The sequence below is a fragment of the Podarcis erhardii genome (genome assembly GCF_964252035.2).
Source record: "Podarcis erhardii genome assembly, chromosome: 9".
In the NCBI taxonomy this organism is placed as follows: domain Eukaryota; kingdom Metazoa; phylum Chordata; class Lepidosauria; order Squamata; family Lacertidae; genus Podarcis; species Podarcis erhardii.
The window spans coordinates 27549896-27563412 of NC_138512.1; the positions used below are offsets into that span (position 1 = coordinate 27549896).

The following is a 13517-nucleotide window of genomic DNA, read 5'->3' on the forward strand; positions in this document are numbered from 1 at the left end:
TTTCAGACATTCCCTGCCGAACACAATAGCAGAAGCGCCAGCAGGTCTAAGAGCACCCACCCCCAATGTTACTCTATGAACCCTACAAGCAAGTACAGAACCAATGTAGTACAGTGCCTCCAATACCCATGGAGGTATTCATTCAGATATAGCATTGAGGTTCATATAACCAACAAACAGTGGTCTGCAATAATATAAAAAAATATAGTGAAGTATAAATTTAAGTGTAATTTAATTTTCCTCCAGGTTTTCATTTATAAACAAACAGTATCCAGACGGGGTTGTAAGGAGAGATCTCAGGATTTTTGTTTCCACTCCTTATAAAACCCAACCTGCAAAAAAACTGTTTCTTTTTCCTTTTTCAAAACAATAATGTTTGCATATGCCAATATTTAACGTGCCATTTCAGTCACCAAAGGCCTTCAAGGTGTAGACTGCACATTTATTTCAACGTATGAGCAGATATGACCTGCACACTACCCTTGCTTGAAGAGGACTTCTTCATTAATACAGTGGTACCTCAGGTTAAGTACTTAATTCATTCCAGAGGTCTGTACTTAACTTGAAACTGTTCTTAACCTGAAGCACCACTTTAGCTAATGGGGCCTCCTGCTGCTGCTGTGCCGCCAGAGCACAATTTCTGTTCTCATCCTGAAGCAAAGTTCTTAACCCGAGGTAATATTTCTGGGTTAGCGGAGTCTGTAACCTGAAGCGTATGTAACCTGAGGTATCACTGTACAAGTAATGTAATGGGTGAGCTTGTTAACCGTGATAGCCTTCCTTGCTTCGCAATCCTATGCATGCATGCAAGTCATATTAAGTTCACTGAAATTTACTTCCAGCATAAAAATTAGATTTGATCAAGATTTTTAGTTGGCTACCAGGACTAGGTCTGGAGGTCTCCTGCCAACCTCATTATCAACTTCTCTTCCCTGATTCTTGGGGCTTTGTCCATCCGCTGGCCTCACATTAGTGCAGCCGAGATGAAATGAGCTTAACATTTGACAAAAGCTTTAGTAAGAACACACACAGAGAGACCCTGCCCCATATAGACTTCACACATCTAAAGAGGACACAAGAAAAGAGGCATTTCTTGTGTTCTGAATTAGTAGAGGTTAGGTAGCAGTGGTGAGTCCAATGCATCATTAAACACATCAACCCAACCAAGTATTTAAAAGGATTAATCCTTAAATCAATCCACCAGTGTGCAGGCCAAACAACTCACACTCATTTTACCTTTCTATCCCTGCTAATACAGTACTTAAATCACTGGGGTTCCATAAAAGATATTGATGGGCATTCCAGTACCCAAATGGTTCTCTCAACTTCCCCCTTAGCTTACACCCCAGATGCCAGATATGTGCTACATATCCCTAGTTGCTTGTTCTGAGCACTTTCTTCCATGCTTCCATGTGGCACATCCATGTGCCCTCATGGAATATATTATGGACGGGTTCCTCTTTCTTACATTCACTCTAGCCTAGCGGCAAGCTATAATTTCTGTGCATTTGGCTTCTCATTAGGAAACAGCAATCCGCCTTCCCTTTCTCTGTTCATGTGGCTAAGCTACAGCTACATGCTGTTTGATATCTCCTACACCAGATAATGAAGTATAGGACTGAAGTCTTCCCACTTTTCATCTCAAGCTCCCCTTGGCAGCAGTGAGTGATTTCAGAGAGGTATTTGGTGGGACTGAACTACACAGGGAAAGGGGTTTAAAAATCCTCCCCACGCACCATCATCCAGATCCTACTCAGATCTCCCTATCATCCCTGTGGCTTCTATTAAGAAATTAGAATATACACATTCAATGCTTTTTCCAATAAACACTGCTTTCCTAAGATTAGAACTTACCATTTTTGATCCCAAGTATTGGTGCCAGTGTATCTGCTGCTGCAGTATCACAATGTGGTTTATTATTATTATTATTATTATTATCATCATCATCATCATCATCAGCTAATAATTTCATGTGATCCAACCTTAACACTTAATAGGATTGGGCTGTAAGAAAACATTGCATTCATTGTGCTTGCATATATAATGGAGAAGAAAACGAGAGCTATTACTGTGTGGTAGTGATGAAGAAATAATAATAGGCATAATGTAGTCTTGATGTGAGCCTTATTGAAACGTCAAAGAATTGAAACATCAATGAGGATGGCTTGGAAATCTCTATTTCAGAGATGTGGGTGGGTATTATGCTGATGGAAAGCAACGACTCATCAATAACATGGTTTGTGGAGCTTATTTTCCTTCTTGTGCTACTGTGGGTTTTAGCGATATGACGGATGAGTTGCTAGCAACCGAAAGAAAAAAGAAAAGAGACATATTTGGAAGAAAATTAATGCTAATTTGAAATGTTAATAATCCTGTGCAGAGAGACAAAAATAAGGAAAGATGATAGCTTTAACTTGGCTGATACCTATGTGAGTGCAGACTGGCAAAGGGGTGAATCAGTTTTCCAACAATATTAGAGCATCCTCCATACTGTACATTTACTCTCATTTTGTTCTAATAATAATAATAATAATAATAATAATAATAATAATAATAATGCAATTGGTTATGAAGATGAAATAGCCAACTGTCCCCCCATCCTTGTCGTTCTAAATTTAATGAGCAAACAGCATTTCTCTTTATGCAAATTATAAAATGGATAAATAATTCATCCTCTAAAATTACCAAATTTTCATAGTCTTAGAGCTCAGCTACAGAAAGGAAGAATTTAATATTTATGAAAAGCTGGTAGCTTGCTAAGAGAGCATTTCGACAATTACCATTATCACAAATTAAGCTCATTGTTTAATAATATATAATAAAAATAAGAATGAAAAAAGAGACAAACTCTGTAAGTCTAAAGGAAAGCGGAGAGCATACTTTTGAGCACAGCCATGATGTGGAAGCTGTGGTTTTATATTTATTCATACTTATCTGTAAGGATATGAAAGAAATGGAAACAAAATCCAACAAAGCCTGCAATCTTTAGAACAAGTACTTGGAAAGAAAGCTTAACCGAAGCCAATATGGTCAAGATAATGCTGTAAAACTGCAATCTGACTTGGATTTTCTTGGACATTAAGATTGCTGGGGAATGGCAGTGAGCAGGATGAGACTGCAAGTTGGTGGGAGACACTGGATTGATCTACCAGAGGGACTCAGGAAGACAAGCAGGCAGACAGAAAGTCTGGGAATAGGTAATAAAGACAGGAGTGTAGGGATTTGCAAAGGGTCAGAAGAGCGTTAACAGAAAATGATGGAATTTGGCTGTTGTCCAGACACAGATCCAGCCTGATCTACATGCATCTATCACTAGGCCACACCAGGGGAGCTTATAGGCTCTCAGAGTGGTGGAACCAGGGCTTTTTTTCAGCCGGAACTCAGTTCCAGCACCTTTTCAGGTGGGTGCCATTGCCATTATAAGAGAACAAGTAAGGCATTCATTGTGAATTCTGGCACCTCTTTTTATAGAACAATGGCACTGGGTGGAACTATCCATGAACACAAGCGGATCCTGCATCTGAATAATAATAATAATAATAATAATAATAATAATAATAATAATATGCTTCAGGCTTCTCTCCACACTTTTGGGCAGCTCATCAAGTCTCACTTCCCATGGTAATATAATTAAATTACCTCCAAGTAAGTGTGCAGCTAAGGGACGCGGGTGGTGCTGTGGTCTAAACTACAAAGTCTAGGGCTTGCCAGTCAGAAGGCTGGTGGTTCGAATCCCCGCGAGGGGGTGAGCTCCCATTGCTCGGTCCCTGCTCCTGCCAACCTAGCAGTTCGAAAGCACGCACGTCAAAGTGCAAGTAGATAAATAGGCGGGAAGGTAAACAGCGTTTCCGTGCGCTGTTCTGGTTCGCCAGAAGCGGCTTAATCATGCTGGCCACATGACCCGGAAGCTGTACGCCGGCTCCCTCTGCCAGTAAAGCGAGATGAGCACCGCAACCCCAGAGTCGGTCACGACTGGACCTAACAGTCAGGGGTCCCTTTACCTTTACCTTTACCTTTACCTTTACCTTAAGTGTGCTTAAGGTCTTTGAATTAGGATGACTGGGTTTCACCCAGGTCTCCATCCACACTGCTAGAATATTAGAGAGTGAAGTGACCTACTTAGTGATTTGAACTGCTGGTCACACTGTATTTCAGCACAGATTAAGTATGCTTACCCTTGTTGATTTTAATGGGCTTAAGTGTTATTAACATTTGTGTTAAGAGAATGGCCTTTCTTTGTGCTATATGTGATGACTTCTCATTCAGCCACATCAAACAGAAACTGCAAAACCCATTATTATTTTTGAGCAGCAGTTGTCTTCCCCAGTACATTTATGGTAACACTATAGGTAGCAAGGCTATAGTGACATCATCAGGGACACGGCCACAGCGACATGCTGTTGGATCCCAATTTGACAGGAAGCAGTTTTTGCAAAATCACCCATATTAAAAAGCCTTATTTGAATAAACACTAAGGCTAGTAACCTACTTGAGACATTTTAACAGCATTTATTTACTATAGGGATTTTTAAATTGATATGCTTTATAACCATAATTATACACTGCTAATATGATGTTTGCAAATAATTTGTGTCAGATTAGCAGAAATATTTAACAGGGTTACAAAAGGTATGTGGAGAAAACTGCTTAAAAAAATAAAATACCGGTAATCATTTTTGTTCTGTGTCACTCCATTTCTGTGCAAATTTGACTAACAGTGAGCGGCAATTTTACATGGATGAATGATTTAGTGCTGATTTTAATCAGCTCTCAATAAAACAATGACATTTTATGTGGCTATATTTCATGTGAGGAATGTATGTGAGAAGATTCCTCTTGCATCTTAGTAGTACAATTAATATTAGCGAAGTGTAATCTTTTAAATATTAGATAATGAATTAAAGGTAAAGGGACCCCTGACAGTTAGGTCCAGTCACGGACAACTCTGGGGTTGCGACACTCATCTCGCTTTATTGGCCGAGGGAGCCGGTGTACAGCTTCCAGGTCATGCGGCCAGCATGACTAAGCTGCCGTTTACCTACCTGCCGGAGTGGTACCTATTTATCTACTTGCACTTTGACATGCTTTCGAACTGCTAGGTTGGCAGGAGCAGGGACCGAGCAACGGGAGCTCACCCCGGCGTGGTTATTCAAACCACTGACCTTCTGATCGGCAAGCCCTAGGCTCTGTGGTTTAGACCACAGCACCACCCGCGTCCCTCAGATAATGGATTAAGGAGGGCAATGATCTGTTTGTGTGTGTGTGGTGTGGTTGTATTCCTTGGATCTTAACTATACTTTTGTGAAAGGAGCAGGGTTTCACCACCTCCCCATTGCTTCTGCAGCCCATGAATGTGCCCCCATGGATTGGAGAACCATTGGGAATGGTGTAGTCTATGGAACAGGATGGCGGGCTGTAGATTGAAAGGCAAGTTCAAAGAAATCACCCCATGTCATACGCAAAAAGAAGAGCAATTGAGGACCAAACGTATATTTATTTATATTTATATTTATATTTATATTTATATTTATATTTATATTTATATTTATATTTATATTTATATTTATATTTATATTTATATTTATATTTATATTATTTATATTATTTATATTATTTATATTATTTATATTATTTATATTATTTATATTATTTATATTTTTTGAGGGTGTTCCATCTCGTTTTGCATTTTCTATGCTGACTGGCAGCTGTGTTCTTGGGTATCGAACACACATTCTCCAAATGCTCTGGGGGAGGCCAGGGATTGAACCTATAATCTTTTGCTTGTAAACTATGTTTTCTGTTACTGAGTTATGATCTTCCCTCCTTTCCAAAGTCTGAATACCACCGGAGAAAAAAAATCTATTTCTAGTGGTTGTCAATTTTACCTCAAATTGAGGGTGACTCCTGAAGTAAATTCTTTCCAGTGGAGCCCAACTCATAAGATGGCTTGATGTATGATAGAAGCGAACTCTATCAGACTCAAGCCATTTTGGGTTCAATGCTTTGAATTTTGTATTTTTTTAAAAAATAAGCTTAAAAAAGATCAGTTTTATATGACCTGTATAAACCTAACAAAATATGTGCTACTGCTTTATGAATCAGCTGATTTCAAACCTGCCTTCAGCACCAGCCCTGGTACAGCATGAAAATCAGTAAAAGAGACTTCTGGCTACAAATACATATGAGTGCTGAGTCCAGGAGTACCACCAAGTTGCAGGATTGAATGTTAACCCCAGAACTGCCCCTAACATCATAATAACCTTTATCTTGGCTAAATTGAGCTTCTATTCCATCATTGCACTAATGTGAATTTTGCAATGCACTTCTCTGACAAACCAATATTTGCAACAATGCATATATTAGGGGAAAGGGTATATAAAATTAATATATTTGTGAACATAACATACAGAAATGCATTGTATTAGGGGAAATTGCTTGAAAAAAATGTGTAAATTACTCGGAACTGCATCCAAAGATGTGTTTACTAGAAAAATTCACAATAAAATGTTGAAGAAATTTCATGAGTCTTTTCCCCTTTAAAACTATTCAAAACTATTCACAAACTACCATGGAAACATGAATTTAAGATGGGGAAAATGAGAAACTGGAAGAACTGGAATGGACAGATCTTTCAAACCCTATCCTGTAGTTATTTGTCAATGACAAAGGAGTCATCAGAGGCTCCATGACCAATCAGTTATCACCATCTTGTCCAGTACAAAACACCACATCCTGGGTATAATCTGCCAGATGGGCTGGCTCAGCAGTAGGTTCATATAGATCCATATCTGCCATGAATTATCTGATTACAGTGGTGCCCCGCAAGACGAATGCCTCGCAAGACGGAAAACTCGCTAGACGAAAGAGTTTTCCGTTTTGGAGGTGCTTCGCAAAATAAATTTCCTATGGGTTTGCTTCGCAAGACGAAAATGTCTTGTGAGTTCCTGCGGGTTTTTTTCCCTCCCCCCCCCTTTTTCTAAGCTGCTAAGCCACTAAGCCGCTTATCCGCTTATCCGCTTATCCGCTAAGCCGCTAAAAGCCGCTAAAAGCCGCTAAAAGCCGCTAAACCGCTAATAGCGCTAATCCGCTAAGCCGTCAATGGGCTTGCTTCGCAAGACGAAAAAACCGCTAGACAAAGAGACTCGCGGAACGGATTCTTGTTGTCTTGCGAGGCACCACTGTATTTCACTGTTAAAAAGACTGAAATCCCAGGAACTGTAAATCTGAGGGTTATTAAGATAAAATCTGAAATCACCTTCTTCAGCTCAGGTAAAATACTTGATGTGGGGAGGTCAGCACACCACCTAATAGCTCTATTCTGCTGTAATCTTCAACACAAGGTATACATATGCAAAATGTGCTGTATCAGACTGGTTTCTTTATGGTCTACCACTACCTCATTCACTGACTATTGGTCATTCCTGAGCAGAATATTTGGCTAAAAGTCATTGAGACCAAACAGAATGCTCCTTTCTCTCTACTTCATCCATCCAAGTTCCTATAAAGCAGACCAGGTCCAACTTTCATTCATGGTGATGTCATGGTGATGTCATGGATGATAGATATTTCAGTTCAGGCCAACCTGAGAGTAAAAATGAGTAATTGCAGGCCCTGTGCAAGACAAAAGAGCTATTGAGCCACAGCCAGAGCTTTGTTATTTGGGTGAAAATTAAAACATGTAAATTTAGGGATAAGGCTAATTTCTTCCACAATTATTCTGGAGCTTTCCAAGTCTGGTGGAGTTTACAAAGAGGACCAAACCTCTTACAACTCACACAGCATTTTGTAATGTTGCATGTTAAAGGTCATGATGTTCTGTTCTCTGTGGGTTCTACCAACTCTAGAACTTTCTGAGTACTGTACAGTATATTTGCTGTCCCATAGCAGCTGGGCTGACAAAATTTACATAAAAGTGAGGAGGAGCAAAAGGGAGCAAATTAACACATCTGTGGTTAAACTAGGTCACGGTTAGTGGAGGAATGAGGTTTTTCTCAACAGTTTGAGATTAATTGGAGAGAACGCCACCAACTTTGCTGCAACTGTTTGGCTGTGACAACTTGGGCGTATAAATAGATAAAAGTGTGAATTTAGTCTGTGTTTTTTATGCTGGTCTGTGACCGTAATAAGCTAAATTCGTTCATTCAGTCCGTGATTTTTAAATGAATGCTCCCCTTTCCCAGAAAACATGTTTTGTAACAATGCAGTTGTCAGCATTCAAGGTCTCTGACATTTATTTTTTAAATGAACTTAAAGAAATGTATTCCGGAATCAAGCCTCACCAAATGTTCATGCTATAATTTTATTCTGCCACAGATGCTTGCCATCCAGTTGAGGCTTCTGAGTCTGACACATTCAGTGGCTACAATGCAATTGCAGAAATGGAAGAGTTTAAAGGCTGAAGCAAGCATACATAAGACAGCACTGTAAAAAGATCATGGTAAAAACATGAGCCTCTGTGGACATATTCCTTTAATATTCCTTTATTGATTCAATTCATACCCTTCCCTCCTTCTGAAGGAGCCCACGGCAGCAATATGCTATCTTCCTGTTAACTTTCCAGGTGTGCAGGATCAGAACCATACTGCCTGTGATCATACATTCTTTCCATTGCCTCCAGCTTTTCACTTTCTCCTCTGGCTCACCATTATAGGAGGCTAAAATGATTGACTTTCCTCCAGAACGCACAGAATTTGAGTGAGTGTGCAGAGAATATAAAAAAATAACCATTTTGACTTATAGAAAGGTTGATAATAAGGGCTGAACTCTATGTTACACTAAACAAAGGGCACACCTACATCAAGTTCTCCTTCTCCCTTCCCATTGCATCTAGGGTCAATTATCCCACATATTGATGTTGCCATCTTGCATGTCTCATTCTATGCTCCACATAATTAGCCTGTGAGGAAATACATGATGTGTTGATGTCAAGATATAGAGTAAGTGATCTTGTGATTAATGGAGGAGGCAATAAGACTAATTCAGCATTGGAATGCTGGTTTTGGCAGTCACCTGTGTCAAGTGTAATGTGTAGCTCAGCCCAAATAATTAACTAATGCAGTGAAGAAAAATCCAACAAACCTAAAGGTTAGGGCAGATTTATAGAGTGGCTGAGCAGCACTCTTATCACATTAAATCACCTCACTCTTCCTCTCTCTCTCTCCCTCCACCCACCATTCAGCTAAGAAAAGACCACCAGTGGAAGCTAGCTGTGAAAGCGATGATTTGTTTGAGCCAGTCATGAGCTTGATTTCTCCCCTCAGTCCCTCAAAGCAATTCAACTCCTGAGGTTACAGGCTCAGTTAGGCTTTAGCCAGTTCCTAACCAAATGTGAACATGGGTGGGCAGCAGCATTTTGAAAAATAAGGATCCCCTCACAAACCATTTCCCATCAAATGGGAACCAGAAGTATAGCTAGAGCTTCACTGGGGCTGTGTTCCCTTTGGCAGTACCAGCATCCAGGTTTGGCTATTATGTAAGATGCAAAGCAAGACAGACATTGAAGTGTGAAAAACCCACTGTGAATTTATATACCTGTCTTCACACTGATTGGAATAGAACCTTATAACTTCTTCAGAGTTCATTTAGGTCTGCTGGGTGGACCTTGTGATTATTCTTTTACATCTCTTGGAAACAGGACTACAAGTTCTAATCACCAGTAACTGATGAATAGATTCAAATGGTAATGGCTAAATTTCGATCCTAAATCGTGTACTAGGGTGTAAGTATAATTGAACACAGTGGGAGTTACTTCTGAGCAAACATACATAAGATTGCATTGCAAAAAGATCATGGTAAAAACATGAGCCTGTGAACACATCCCTTTAATATTTATGGAGCTGTATGATGTACTTTTGCTTTTAGAGAGGAATACAGAACCTAAAGAACAAAGCCTTGTTTCACTAAAGTTTGCTCTGACTAAATCCAATGGAATACAAAGGCAAATATCTTCAACAATGTTTACACCCACATTAAGATGGATTTTGTTACATGATCTTGATTATGTTTCTAATTGCCAGATCTTCACACCCTGCAATTGCTATCTAACAATTATTGCCCAAAACACACACATACCCTCAAAGGATGTAACAACGGATGAAGTTCCTTGTATTAGCGACTGGCATACCTACTCTGAATAAAGGCACTGTATCACTTATTAGCAGGGTAGCAAAAAAGACCAAAACAAGGCAAAACCTTCTCTGTAATTAGTGAGATATATCTAATGACTCACAAAGGAATTCTTTTCATTTGCTGCTCATTGTAAATACTGCTGCATTATTTTAGATCATTCTACAAATTGCTGCTCACAGGCATCAAATGGCTATAATGTCAGAGCCAAGTCGAACTCTCTGTTCAGTCGTTGCTCTGCCTATAGTTTGTTTGTTTACTTTTTTAAAGCATTTTGGCCCTGCTGAAGAAGCCCCCATGGTGGCTTGTTTTCATACCTACTTTATTACATTTATGAGATCAATAAGCAAGGCAGTTCCTCAGTGGCGTAGTGTGGGGGGTGCAGGGGGGGGCCAGCGCAGGGGGGAGGGGGCGCGCTCGCACTCGCAGCTCTCTGCCCCTACCTGGCTCACTCACTCACTCTCACTGCAGTGCTGGCTGTGCGAATCCGATCCGAGCTGCCGGATCGCCGCCCACTGTGGAGGGGGAGGGTGCCAGGCGTGCGTTGCAGTGCGGAGCGGAGAGAGAGCGAGGGAGGGACTATCTGGGGGAGGGACAGTGCAGCGGCCGCCCAGCGCAGTGCTGAGCGCGGGAGAGAACCACACCCGACCAGCCCAGGCAGCAGCAAGAAGAAGCTGGCAGCGGCGGCAGGTTAGGGGTTAGGGGTGCAAATTACTTGCCTTGCCCCGGGTGCTGACAACCCACGCTACGCTGCTGCAGTTCCTGCCTGCAGGCTTACATTCTAAAAGACGTAGCACAAAAGGAAAAGGGGAATGAGAGAGTAGAGGGGAACAAGCAAACTTAGGCACCAGTTCTTAAAGATACATAGTTCTCATAATGACTTGCTGGAATGGAAAATAGTTCAAGGAGAGAAGGAGCCAGCTGGAGCTGGACTCCCAGCAAAGCCATTGGAGTGGTCCTATGTAACAAAAGGTACATTCACACCATTCTTGGAAGATAGAAATGGCTGAGAGACATTTCATCTTTATATCAGTTGCTACCACCATCATGTTGCAGTCTGAACATTTAGCTTGATGAAATGCTTGCTCCTAAATGACAGTTGAAGAAAGAGGAGCATGATGGAATTGGAGAGCCCATGGAGAAGCCCAGCAGTCCCATCTCTCTGTCTGCTGCAGACATGATCTTACAGCACTTGACATACAACAGACAGTTTGGATCAGAACTTTAAAACGGTCAACTAGTACAGAGTCCTAACAGGTACATAAGAGGTTTCCTCTTGTCTCTAGGTTCCATTCAGGTCTGATTTAGAATAGAGAGCCAGTGTGGTGTAGTGGTTAAGTGCAGTAGACTCATAATCTGGTGAACCGGGTTTGCGTCTCCGCTCCTCCACATGCAGCTACTGGGTGACCTTGGGCTAGTCACACTTCTCTGAAGTCTCTCAGTCCTACTCACCTCACAGAGTGTTTGTTGTGGGGGAGGAAGGGAAAGGAGAATGTTAGCCACTTTGAGACTCCTTCGGGTAGTGGTAAAGCAGGATATCAAATCCAAACTCTTCTTCTTCTAGGAAATGGAACAAAAAATGATAAAAGAACCACAAGGGCTTTATTCTGTAAAATTTAACTATCTAAAATATTTCCCATACACTTCTCACACAGAGAATACTAAGTATGGAGAAAAAATGTTGCAGATTTTAGATCAATTACAGACAATAAAGAATAATGTCATGCTTCTTTAAAAAAAAAAGTAAATTAAATTTAATTAAAGCCTAAATTTTGTGATGGTTTTCACAAAGAATATTGGAATATTACCCCTATCTGGCACAGCTGTGTTTACACTCAGCTGTGTTGGATCTAGTGAGGTGTAGCAGTCAGGGCAATTGGCATCTACCTCCCAACTCTTAGATCAGTCTCCATATCTGGCAGCCCTGTTTAGGGAAGTTTTTAATATTTAATGCTGTATTGTTTTTAACACTTGATTGGGAGCCACCCAGAGTGGCTGGGGAAACTCAGCCAGATGGGCGGGGTATAAATAATAAATTATTATTACTATTACTATTATTATTATTATTATTATTATTATTATTATTATTATTATTATCTGTACATTCAGGTTGCAGTTATGGCCAGAGTGATTTTTCACCACCTCTTTTTAAGACAGGAAAGAAGAAGCTGTGTTTCTCCAATGGACTGCAATTCTTATTATCCCTAGCCACCATAATCAAAGGCCATATATAATGGGAGCTGGAATCCAACAACACCTGAAGTACTATCCCCATCCCTGCTTTAGTGAGAAAGATGTGGATAATTATAAATGTGAAAAATAATAAAGTGCTGACATTTGTTGAAATGTATATTAATTTGCATTTATTGTGTTTTGCATTTCTATGCAGCTCCTCTGCTCAGCAAAGCAGAAGACAAGTCTTTGTGTTGTGTTTATGTAGGTGTGGGGTGATTGATTATACGTCCAGCTGGACTGTGGGTTTGGGAAGGTGACACATTCTAAATTACCAAACACCATTTCTAAATTTCAAGAGACAAAAATGTGATAAAACAAGAGGAATAAAGAAATTGGCTTTTTGGAGGATTCTCTCTTCCTTCAGCTCTTCTTAGGCTGTCGGTAAACACAGCCTGGCAAATGACAAATGGTTGTAGTCAGAATGTCCTTTATGGGCACATTAGTATTCTAAACATGCTTAGAACCTGCATAAAAACCAAATTTACTTCTGTCAGTTGTATTTGAGACATTCTACCTCAAGTGAATGGATGTGTGTAACCCTCTCTTTGCCATAGCAAATAAATGACTCCATAGAAAGAGGATACAATTCACATTTCCACACTTGATAAAAGCATAGGTTGTCAAGTCGAGAAAATATGAATAGTGCTGTGAAAAACACTTTGGTACTTCTGCCATATTTTTTAAACAAATTCAGGACCTTGGATAATTCAGAGAAGATATATTTGCACAGCAAGCTATTCAGATATTGGAAAACAATGAAACAGACAGCTAGCAGAGGCATAGGTAAACCAGTGTGCCCATATAACATGAAAATTACCCTAATAAAATATTTCTAATTGAGAACATAGAATGCTGCCTTTTATACCAGGCCAGATCACTGGTCCATACAGCTGAGACTATTGACTACTCTAAACTCTGCTGGATCAGGCCAAAGGCTTATCAGCACCCCATTTTTCACAGTGGCCAATCAGTTGCATATTGAAAGCCTGCAAGCAAGGCATGTGACCAACATTTTTCCAACATTATACAGTACTTCTGTTCCCCCATAACTGATATTCAGAGGTATGCTGTCTCTGAACCCAGAGATATAATGACATAGTTTAACTATGTGGTGTTCCAAAAAGTAGTTCTCTTTGACTTAATCTTCCTTAAGCACC

The 13517-nt window shown here is 40.2% G+C and overlaps 1 long non-coding RNA gene across 1 annotated transcript; it reads left to right on the forward strand.

The window, feature by feature from the left end:
* The first annotated feature begins 5330 nt into the window (after window positions 1–5330).
* Window positions 5331–12475, forward strand: LOC309349342. Its single transcript, XR_014159861.1, has 4 exons — window positions 5331–5427; window positions 8314–8437; window positions 8561–8694; window positions 12279–12475. It is a non-coding gene; the product is annotated as an uncharacterized lncRNA (long non-coding RNA).
* The last annotated feature ends 1042 nt before the right edge of the window (window positions 12476–13517 follow it).